The 11,729-nt window shown below is 35.3% G+C and overlaps 1 non-coding gene and 1 pseudogene across 1 annotated transcript; both read left to right on the top strand.

Annotated features, from left to right (window-relative positions):
* The first annotated feature begins 6,005 nt into the window (after window positions 1-6,005).
* On the top strand, window positions 6,006-6,079 carry TRNAW-CCA (transfer RNA tryptophan (anticodon CCA)). Its single transcript has one exon. It is a non-coding gene; the product is annotated as a tRNA-Trp (tRNA).
* Window positions 6,080-8,567: 2,488 nt separating this feature from the next.
* LOC148268883 (agamous-like MADS-box protein AGL80 pseudogene) lies at window positions 8,568-11,499 on the top strand (annotated as a pseudogene).
* The last annotated feature ends 230 nt before the right edge of the window (window positions 11,500-11,729 follow it).

Below are 11,729 nucleotides of genomic sequence, written 5' to 3'. Positions count from 1 at the left end.
GTAAAACTTTTCCTTTATTTTATTCATTCTGTCTTTCTTTACCTTTATTTATTTTATTTTCTATTTTATAACCTTATTCAATCTATGTATAAAATAGAATAAATAATAAATAAAGTATGATAAAGGCCAATATTATTATATTAAGAAAATAAACCCATTGTTACGCTTCCACATCAAAGTGAAATAGAGTAGTTAATTCTTTTTTCTTTCATTTAATGCCTATTGGTGTTCTAAAAGTGCCTTTTCGAAGTTCTAGAGAGGAAGATGCATCTTGGGTTGACATATAGTGCGACTTGTAAGATATATTGGGCCATATGGGTTTTCTCCATTCTCTCTCCTGATCGAGATATCCTCTGTTTTTGCCCCAAAAAATTTGATTGAATTGTCAAGAATTTGTAGCGTGAAGTGCAATGAAGTGGAATTAGATCCATTTTTTGAGGGGGTATTCAGATTAATATTATCAATTAGAATGATTTATGGTTGAATTGGTTGGACCAATAAAATGAAGTATCCAGGCTCTGTTTAGCAAAAACCAAATTGGTAATATATCGATGATTACCACTTATATCATAAATGACTCTATTTAGAAATAAATTCTAAATAGGAGTGATCTCAATTGTTAATCAGTCGAATAAGAATAATATGATTAATACGTTGAATGTTTAATGGAAGACATGAAAGAAATGAATTGAAAAAAAAAGGATGTCATAGAAAAAGATGCAGTATTTGATTGATTTGTCCTATATGTGCAAATCTTAATCGGGCAGATCTTTACTCGGAGTAGAGCCTAAACCTAAAAATATTGAATAAAAAAAAGAAGAAGCCCATTCAGGAACAAGAAAACGCATCGCGATTTGGATTTTATCTCGATGCAAAAAAACCTCTATGAGAAGTTAGTCCGATAAGCTTTTTTTATATTATAGGATTATAGAAAAAGGCCCAAAACTCATATTTCTTTAAAAACGAAAGAAAAAAAGCTCTTTCTTAGAAGTTATAAAAAGTCTACTATGAAATATGAAAAAAGCAAGAGGGCTGGAATCTACGCATTGATTTTGTTCACAATTTTTAGCGAACCGTATGCATCAAAAGGTGCCTGTACGGCTCCTAAGGATATAGTTTGATTTTATCCTAACTGACTGACTTTATCGAGAAAAATTGCTTTTTTTAGGCCAAGAGGTTGATAACGAAATCTCAAATCAACTTATTGGTCTTATGGTATATTTCAGTATCGAGAGTGATACCAAAGATCTTTATTTGTTTATAAACTCTCCTGGTGGATGGGTAATACCTAGAGTGGCTATTTATTGTACTATGCAATTTGTGCAACCAGATGCACAGACAGTATGCATGGGATTGGCTACTTCAATGGGATCTTTTATCCTAGTCAGACGAGAAATTACTAGATGTCTAGCATTCCCTCACGCTTGACACCAATGATTTTTTTTTATTTGCAAGAAAAAAAAAAGAAGACTATGCCTTCGCCATATGAAATATGAATTAATAAGTAATAATAGCATGGCACTTTGAATTCGATATGAATTGTTTTTTCAAAATATTAGATTATGTATCGAAAGAGTAGTATGAGATAAAGGGTATTTCTAATTTTCTCTTAGCTAATTTTATCTTAGTTAGTTATCGGGGGCCCATTTCTGCATCACAAACTTTTTTTTCACACGGAAGGCTACGAATAATATTTATGTTATGAAAAAGTACAAAAAAAGAAACTTTGGGATTGCTGAATAACTGACGAAATAAATATATAAAGCAATAAAGCAACAGGGCCATCATAGTATTTTTTTAACTCCTCCAAAAAAAGAAGGGTGGTAATTGGATCATTTATTGATCTAGGTCTAATAGACCCTATATTTTCTCTTTCTTCAATGAAAGGTAAAAACGTGAATTCCATTGTAGAGTCGTATGCAATGCACAAGAAATGTCGTACGGTTGTTCAATTCTCTCTCTTTTTTTTCATTATTTGTTATCTCGACTCCTCGCTTCATCGGGTGAGATAGAAGAACCATTCTCTCATCAAGGTAATGATCCATCAACCCAGTAGTTCTTTTTATAAGGCACAAGTGGGAGAATTTATCCTAGAAGTAGAAGAACTACTGAAACTTTGCAAAACCCTCACAAGGGTTTATGTACAAAGAACGGACAAGCCCTTATGGGTTGTATCTTAAGACGTGGAAAGGGATGTTTTTATGTTAACAACAAAAGCCCAAGCTTATGGAATTATTGATCTTATACAATTCAATAAAAAATAGCATTGATTTCACGTAAATCAACAATTTAAGATTTTAACATTTTAAGGGTTTAGTTAAATATTCGATTAAACGTTTAATAGAATATTTAATAGAAGTAATTCAGAATCATCCGGTTAGGATCAATCTAAACCAGCCCATTATACATATGATTCAGCATGCCAACTATTAAACAACTTATTAGAAATACAAGACAACCAATCAGAAATGCCACGAAATCCCCTGCTCTTGGGGGATGTCCTCAGCGTCGAGGAACGTGTACTAGGGCGATGTGCGACTCGTTCAGGTTAGATCATGGCTGAGACAAAAGAAAGGAAACTCTTTTGTCAGTATCAATGATCAGTACCAGTGAATAAAATAGAATGGAGGAATTCTATTCACTATCTAAAAACTAAAAAGGATCGATATATCATATCCTTCTATTGTGTATCAAACTTATCGTTTCCATTGGTGCAAATCCAATCACCTAAATTTTAGAGAAAAAATCCCCCCTTGGTAATAAACAGTTATCCATTAAGTGGGGGAAATCCTATTTTTTTTAAATAAATAGAAAGATTATTCTTCTACTCTTGTAAGAACGGACTAACAGGGTCAGCTAATCTTCATAATTAAATACCGTTACTATATAAAGATAAAGTAGATCTCGTTGTGAAAGACAAGACCTATTACTGGAAAATTCATGGGTAGAGCCAAAAAGTGTGAACTGTACAAGTTACCAATAGTATTAATTAATTGAAGGAAGAGCTCCGGTGTATAGAGAGGACCTCACCGTTTAAGAAGTAACCATAGAAATGATGGAACCCACTCTTTATTTATCATTTCGATTTACTACCTTTCTTAGTTATTAGACCTTTTGTGATATCAAGTATCAATATAATTTCTAATTTCAAGGAAAAATGCTTAGAAATAGAAAAGAAAAAAGATAAAATCGTGGGGGGGAAGGTTAGAGGAGCAAAAGCCATTGGAATTTTTATTTTATACATTGGAAGAATCCGCTTTGTTATTAAAAGACTAGTAAGAGGGAAAAGGATAACAAAAAGAAAGAATTAGTTATTCATCAAAGTTTCATTTATTCAATGACCAGAATTAAACGCGGATATATAGCTCGGAGACGTAGAACAAAAATTCGTTTATTTGCATCAAGCTTTCGAGGGGCTCATTCATGACTTACTCGAACTATTACTCAACAGAGAATAAGAGCTTTGGTTTCAGCTCATCGAGATAGAGGTAGGAAAAAAATAGATTTTCGTCGTTTGTGGATCACTCGAATAAATGCAGTAATTCGTGGGGGTGGGGTATCCTATAGTTATAATAGATTCATATACAATCTGTACAAGAAGTAGTTGCTTCTTAATCGTAAAATACTTGCACAAATAGCTATATCAAATAGGAGTTGTCTTTATACCATTTCTAATGAAATTCGAAAATAAAGAGATTGGAAGGAATCCATGGAATGTTTTAAATGGAGTTCCGGGGAGAATGAGCTTGGGGAAGGTAGAGTAGAAATTAGTATGATAAAATAGAAAGTCGTCAAAGAAAAATGAGCAAATATGCTCAATAAAAAAAATTATTCTTCTTCGACGATTCTTTTATTTTTTTTTTCTTACGACAGACACGACAATCAAACTTTGATTCTCTAATTTTTTGAACAAAACATTAATATTAATCCGCCCCTCAGTTCGAATTGGAATTTTGATTCAATTCAAGAATAAGACTATTTATTTCTGGTTCTAAGATCAGTAGTTTTAATGGTCGACTCACTTCCTTCAAATTGTATCTTATTATTAAGAAAAAGTAACGAAGATAAAATACGAGCTTGTTTTATAGCAAAAGTAATTAATCGTTGTTGTTTTAAGGTCAATCTATTCACCCACCTAGATAATATTTTTCCTTGTTCACTAATAAATCGACTAATTAAACTCATGTTTCTATAATCAATTCAATCCCCCGATTGAATCGGGGGCAAACACCTAGGAAAGGGTCGCTTGGATTTATCCATGATTTGTTTATTCCTTATTTCAAAAATCCTATTTTGATTTTGATCGGATTAAAAAAAAATTATTTATATATTTATATTATATAGTTTTTATATATATAATTTATATAATTTGAAATTTATCTATATAATTAATAAATATAAATAGGATTTTGTTTGTTTCTATTTATTTATTTGATTTGTTTCTATTTAAATATATGTAATAATATATACCTGATGTTATCTTTTTCATGTTCCTTGGAAAATTGACATACAAGCACTTGATTCGATCTATTTCTTTATCTCCCCATGAATTGTATGTTTGTAAAAATAGGGATAGAATTTCCTCAATTCCAATCGACTGGGCGTATTGTGTCGATTTTTTTGAGTAATATATCTGGAAATGCCCGTTGATTCCTTATTAACACCGTTTTGAACACAACTGGTACATTCCAAAATAATCGTTACTCGGGCATCTTTACCCTTGGCCATAAACCTCCTTTGGATTTTTGATTCACCCCAATCTTCTATTTTCCGATCCAAAGCGAAGAAGAAAGGAACGAAAAAAACAGAAGTTGCTAACTCAAAATCAAATTATGAAATATTTCGTTGGAATTAATATTAATATAGAATATAGAAATTAAATAAAAAATAATAAAAAAATAAAGTAATAATAAGTAATACAATAATTTTAATTTTTTCTAACTATTTTTAGAATTGCTGCACAGTATTTTAGTATCTTGTAAAATATGCTACTGTTGTCCTAGCTGCATTTCTGTTTTCACTTTATTAGAAATTTAGCTCTATTAGTAATTTAATTGGATCTTGAACCCTAGTTTTGCTTAGGTTGAATCCTTTTTTTCTTTCTCTTCCCCCCCTTCCTTATTCTACCTAATTCTAAAATAAAAAAGGGGGGGGATTGGTTACAGATATTTGATTGTATCTCTAAATTTCTTAACCCCTTACCATGTCAATAACTATAATGAAAAAAAGGGGAATGTCAATGCATCTGGAAATAAACGATTAATCTCGATCAATAAATCTGCTAAAGAACCAAACCATAGAGTACTTAGTACCGGTGCTATGGAAAGATATGTTTTTAGATCGCGCATTTCAAATCCTCCTTCTTTCTTCTTTATTGTATTACATTATGGTAATACATATATAATCAGATGTATATGTAGTTAAGGACTACTTGTATACTTGTATTTTTACGCAAAATCCCCAATCCCTAATTCAAAATTCAAATTGAAATGGACAACGATTCGATAGATAAGATTTTCCTTTTCTTAAAATAGAAAAATACGCCACTTTCCACCTAAAAATAGAATTGAGAGAATTCCCGCGAAAAATATTCATTTATTATTTATTATATGTTTGTTATATAATATGAGACCAAAAAAAAGAAGAAATGAGCAAAGAAATTTTGTATATCAATAGAGAAAATAAGGATATGGAAAACAAGACAGGGATTCTCTACAACGACACTGTAGACCAATTGAAAGGGATGTAGCACAGCTTGGTAGCGTTTTTGTTTTGGGTACAAAATGTCACAGGTTCAAATCTTGTCATCCCTACCTATTACTTCTCCTCTGAGCAGTAACGTGGGATCAATTTTAGATCGATTAAATAAAATTCAAATCAGACATACATTATTTTTGAATTTTATGATATTGTATATAATAGTATAGGCGTACAAAATGTATTGGGGTTAAAAAAAAAAGAATGCTCATCTTTATATTTATAGTCTTATCTATTGTGATAAGAAGGCGCTCTTAGTTTAGTTCGGTAGAATGTGGGTCTCCAAAACCCAATGTCGTAGGTTCAAATCCGACAGAGCATGATTCCGCTCTCAGTTGTTAGGTCGAAGGAAGGTTGAACTCAAATAATTGAACAGCAATCTGAATCTGAATTTGACCTCCCATGAATTAAAGAAAGGAGGAGGGGAGGTCAGTCGAAACAAAAAAAAAGAGATTTTAATTAATCAAAGGTCCAATTGATCACCAGGTCTATATTGTAAATATGCAGTTACGAATAATCCAGCCAAAGTAATAGGATTTAGACCTACGACGATTCCAAAAAGAAAAACTTCAATCATTTCTAATATTTTTTTTTTGAAAGGGGAAAAAGAGAGGTAATATCTATCCCTAAATAGAAATCTGTATTGCCCATGAATTTCAATGACCAATATTTGGTAATTAAGGTAATTACCACGTTAAAGTAAGGAACTATTCGAATATATGGAATACCACAGAAAGATTTTTTTTTTAATAAACTATTCATTCACTTAATTTCAAATAAGCCGTATCTTGCTTAGACCAATAAATAGAGCTAAGGTTATAGTTAAAGCTACTAGTAGAAAACCGAAATAACTAGCTATAGTAGGCATGAAGGGGCTAAATGACCTCCTTACACAACTTTCTCTTCAGTGTGGTGACTTGATAAGCTAAGTAAGAAATAAATTTAAAAAATATCAACAGTCTTGACATTAAAACTATTAAAGATGATTTCACTTATAGTTAAACTCAACTTCAAGCTTAGAGACTTCAATAACTTGGTGAATTAATAAACCTAAGTAAGTAAAGAATCTCGAAAGCATCCACACTTAATTGGATCCAGACCTTCAGAAGACAAGTATTGGTGATTTTGGTGAGTAATAGAGCTTTTATGATAGCTTTACCTAGGATTTTGGCCTAGTGGTGAATCAGGAGATGATAGTTGCTAAGGAGTGAGGAGTATCAAATTGAATAGGAGGATTTTTGTTTAGTTTTGACTATTTCTTTAACCCTCTGGATGGGTTTACGATGCTGTAACATTGGTTCACAGTAGGGTTCCCATTGAACTCGGTCCATCCACCATCTCCCAGGATATCTAGTGAGGCTGTCACCTTATCTGTTTATTAGATCACATCTCCTTCTTGTTTCTCCTTAATCTCTGTTACCAAATTAAACATAATCACATAAACAGTGAACATGCACCCGGTAATACAATCATATCTTAAATCCCAAAATCACACAGTGATCAAGTAAGATAGTAGTACATGCATTTAAAACTCTAAACCAGATACCATCATGCCTTTACAAAAGGAATCCACATGAATCCACAGCAATCCATAATTAATTATGCATATTTATCTAACTTGTACAAATTTATTCAAACTTCACATCTATGATAGGAAATAGGGTGAGGGGTCTTTACCTGATTCGACGCTGAAAATTAAATGGTTACTGCACCTACGGGCGGTCCCTTGGTTCCCTGAATTTTCCTTCGGGAACTGGAACACGCTTAAGGTACCTACAAATGTCCCAAATAAACCCAAAAATCAGTCCCAGGGCCTACTCGACCAATTTTGTAAATCCAGCACGGTGGCTCTACCGTGCTTCGGCGATGGTGCCGATGGCTGTGGTGGTGACCCGCCTCGGATTGGCTATTTTCAGCCATTTTTGGTCGAATTCAGCAAAACTTGCATCGGTTCCTGCGAGAAAACACACTTAAGGCCCTCGGTGGGCTAAAAAAACATAGAAAACTGAAACTCATCAGCAGTGGGGCTCTCCGGTGAGGCAGCGGGTGGTAGCGGTCGGCTCCCGACGGTTGGGCTGTCTTCCTCGATGAGGGGCTCTGGCAGTTAGGGTTAGGGTTTGAGTGCGAATGGAGTTATTTACACCCATCCGCTTTTGATCTGGGCCGTCCGTCGCTTTTGATCTGGACTGTCCGATCGTGATTAAATAGAGAGTGAATCTCGACCGTTCATCGCGATTCAATATGGGCCATCCGTACGCGATGCAATCTGAGCCGTTTATGCGCAATGCAATCTGGGCCGTCCGCGCGTGTTTTCAATCTAGGCTTTCCGTGCGTGCGGGAATGGATCTCAGCCATTCGATCATGCACATGCGGATTGCCCATGTGGCCCCGCTTGGCCTCCCACGTTAGCGTCTCTGCCACCTGTCGCGTCCTGGTTGGTCGGGGCTGTTGACCGGGCATCTGACGTGGCGTAACTTTTATAAATTGTGTTTTGACATCCGTTTTCTGATTTTTCTTTAAAAAATATCCCCATAACCCAAATTTTCACCCTTTTTCCCCAGAATTATTTTCAAATTAATCCTTAACAAATTTTACCCCTTTTTTTAAATAAATTAAAACAAATTAAATAAATAAACAATTATATTAAAAAATAAAAAAAAATTAAAAAATTTTATTGGGTGTTACACCTTACATGGTATATTCTTCTATATTGAAACACTTCGCCCCCATTCCTTGCTAATGGCTACTCAACTGTTGTGTCATTTTATATATACCCCCTCCCGCCCCTTGGGCACACATGACAAAATACCATGACTAGAAAGAAGGTTAAGCTTGCTTATATCACTAACAACTCTGCAAGAAAAGCCACATTCAAGAAAAGGAAGAAGGGGCTAATGAAGAAAGTGAGTGAACTTAGCACTCTTTGCGATGTCAAAGTGTAACACCCAATTATTTTTTTTATTTTTATTTTATTTTATTTTTATTATTTCTATATAAATATAAATATGTATTAATTGAATTGAATTGAATTGAATTTATTTTAATTTTATTAAATGAAAATAATAGTAATAATGATAATAAAAAGGGTAAAAAAATAATTGAGGACTTAATATGAAAAAATTTTTAGGGAAGAAGGATGAAAATTTTAGTTCTGGGGTATTTTTGAAAGAAAAATCAGAAAACGGGGTCAAAACACAATTTAGAAAAGTTACGCCATGTCAGCTGCCCGGTCAGCAGTCCTGACCAACCAGGACGCGCCAGGTGGTAAAGACACTAACGCTGGAGGCCACGCGGGGGGAGCCGCGTTGGTGATCCACATGCGCGGGATCGAACGGTTGAGATCCATTCCTGTGCGCACAAACGACGCAGATTAAATTGCGATGAACGGTCCAGATTCACTCCCTATTTAATCACGATCGGATGGTCTAGATTAAAAGTGATGGACGACCCAGATCAAAAGTGGATGGGTATAAATAACTCCATTCGCACCTAAACCCTAACCCTAGCTGCTAGAGCCCCTCGCCAGAGAAAAAAGCGCAGTCACCACCCGCCTTCACACTAGAGCAATTTTTGACCGCCAAATGAGGTAAAAATTCTACCTTTTACTCAGAATTTGATTTCAAAACTACCCATGGCCAAATCGAAGTGAACAAATTGGCCAATTGGCCGAAAAACGCCGTTGAAGCTCAGCGGCACCACCGCGGGGTGTTTTAGTTTTTGCCTCCGATGAGGGCCTTCCTGATTCCCGTTTGATGTGATTTTTTCATCATTGTGATCATCATTTCCTCCTCTATAGGTTGACCGGAGCAAAACACCCAACTACAACGTGAGCCGAAGGATCCTCCGCACCGGAATGCCACACCGTAGGTGAGTTTCAGTTTTTTACATTTTTTTGGCCCACCGAGGGCCCTAAGTGTGTTTTCTCACAAGAACCGATGCAAGTTTGGCTGAATTCAGCCAAAAAAACAAAAAATAGCCAACCTGAGGCTGATCGCCACTGCGGGCGATAGCGCCGTCGCCGGAGCACGGCGAAGCCACCGTGCCGGATTTCAAAAATTGGTCGAGTAGACCCTGGGACTGATTTTAGGTTATTTGGGACATTTATAAGTACCGTAAGTATGTTTTAGTTCCCGAAGAAAAATTTAGGGAACCTAAGGACTGCCCATAGGCGCAATAACCATTTAGCTTTTCGGTGTCAAATTAAGAAAGGACCCCTCATCCTATTTCCTATCATAGATGTGAAGTTTGAATAAATAATAATGCGGTCTTTTGTACAGGTTAGATAAATATGCATAATTAATTAAGGTTGCTAATGGAGCCAGAACTGGACATTATTCTCTGTCGATTCCTACTTGATTTATTTTACAAATTAAATGCATTATGGTATCTGCTTTATCTATTCTATGGTTTTAAATGATGTATTACTGTCTCACTTGACCACTGTGTGATTTTGGAATTTAAGATATGATTGTATTACCGGGTGCATGTTTATTGTTTATGTGATTATGTTTAACTTGGTAACGAGGACTAAGGGAAAACAGATAAGGTGACAGCCTCACTAGATATCCTGGGAGATGGTGGACGGACTGGGTTCATAGGGAACCCTACCGTGAACGTAGTCTCATACCGGATGGGGTATGGAGACTTGGTCAATTAGTGCTTATATCGGACGGGGTATGGGGACGGCCAGCTTCACCCTCATACCGGACGGGGTATTGAGGTTTAATGTCTTGGAACTCATACTGAACGGGGTATGAGGATGGCCCTGCAATTAAGATTGTTAAGAAGAATGGTTCACGTGTAGCGAGGACACCCTTATGGATCCCCATGGATACTAGTAGGCCGGTGAAAATGAGAAACGGTGATAATCACTTATTGTTAATGAATACGAATTTATGATATGTTTTATATTACTGATTATGCATGAAATTGTGATTTGTATAATATTACTACTTCTAAAATTTGTTTCCATCAATTCTCCGATGGTAAGAACAAGGGTAAATGGTTTTATTGTAAATAAATGTAATGGTTTAAATCAACTGCTCCATTGGTTGTTTTGATTTTCTACCAACTTTTGCTTCTGTGATGGTGATATAGTGTGATGTCCTTACTGGGCTAGTGTAGCTCATTCCTTATTTAACTATTTCAGATCAAGAGAACCTGGTTCCCGAGCCCGATCCACAAGAAGACTGCGAGTAGATGCTAGATGCTTTATAGTTTCCTCAATTTTTCTTATTTCTCGTATTTTTTTTAGAGAACTTATTCCATGATTTTGTATAGTACTTTTAAGTTATTGTGTAAGGGATGTTAAGCTAAATCTTTTATTTCATTTCCGCACTCAGATTATTATATGTATTTCCTATTGAATTTCCGAGACCGTTACATAAAGCCTGTACAATCATTTATAGCCCTTATGACTCGCAACCAGATGTTTGGCCTTCCCTTCTAGGAGCCTAAAATGTGCTTGCTGACTTTAAGAGGATGCCCGAGATGGAGCAGAGCAAGAAGATGGTGAATCAGGAGAGCTTCCTGCATCAGAGGATCACTAAAGCAATCGACCAACTGAAGAAGAAGCGCAATGATACTCGAGAAAATGAGATAACGAATATCATGTTCCAAAGTCCTACTAGGAAGTCCCTCTACCAACTCAACTTTATTAATCTATACGATTTGGGTTGGCTCATCGAACAACACCTCAAAGAAATCCAAAAGAGCATGGAAACACTCAGCAAGTCACCTTAGCCTCAGGAGGCAATAGACAAAGGAGTGATGAAGGGTCCTGATGAGACTTTCATCAAATTGAAGAGGATTCTACAGTGCAGACGCTGCCAGAATAATGGATTGGTATGGTCCAGTGTGTTTAATTACTCTTAGAAATTGAGAATTATGGTATTTGATTTTGAATTTTTTTGGGTGTTATTGAGGATGTACTTTAAATAACAAATTAAATTCCACCATAGAGATATGTTGTT

This window comes from Carica papaya, chromosome 2 (assembly GCF_054855325.1).
Source record: "Carica papaya isolate Zhongbai chromosome 2, ASM5485532v1, whole genome shotgun sequence".
In the NCBI taxonomy this organism is placed as follows: Eukaryota; Viridiplantae; Streptophyta; class Magnoliopsida; order Brassicales; family Caricaceae; genus Carica; species Carica papaya.
Note: the sequence above shows the minus strand (reverse complement) of the source record. Positions and strands in the feature narration are given on the sequence as shown.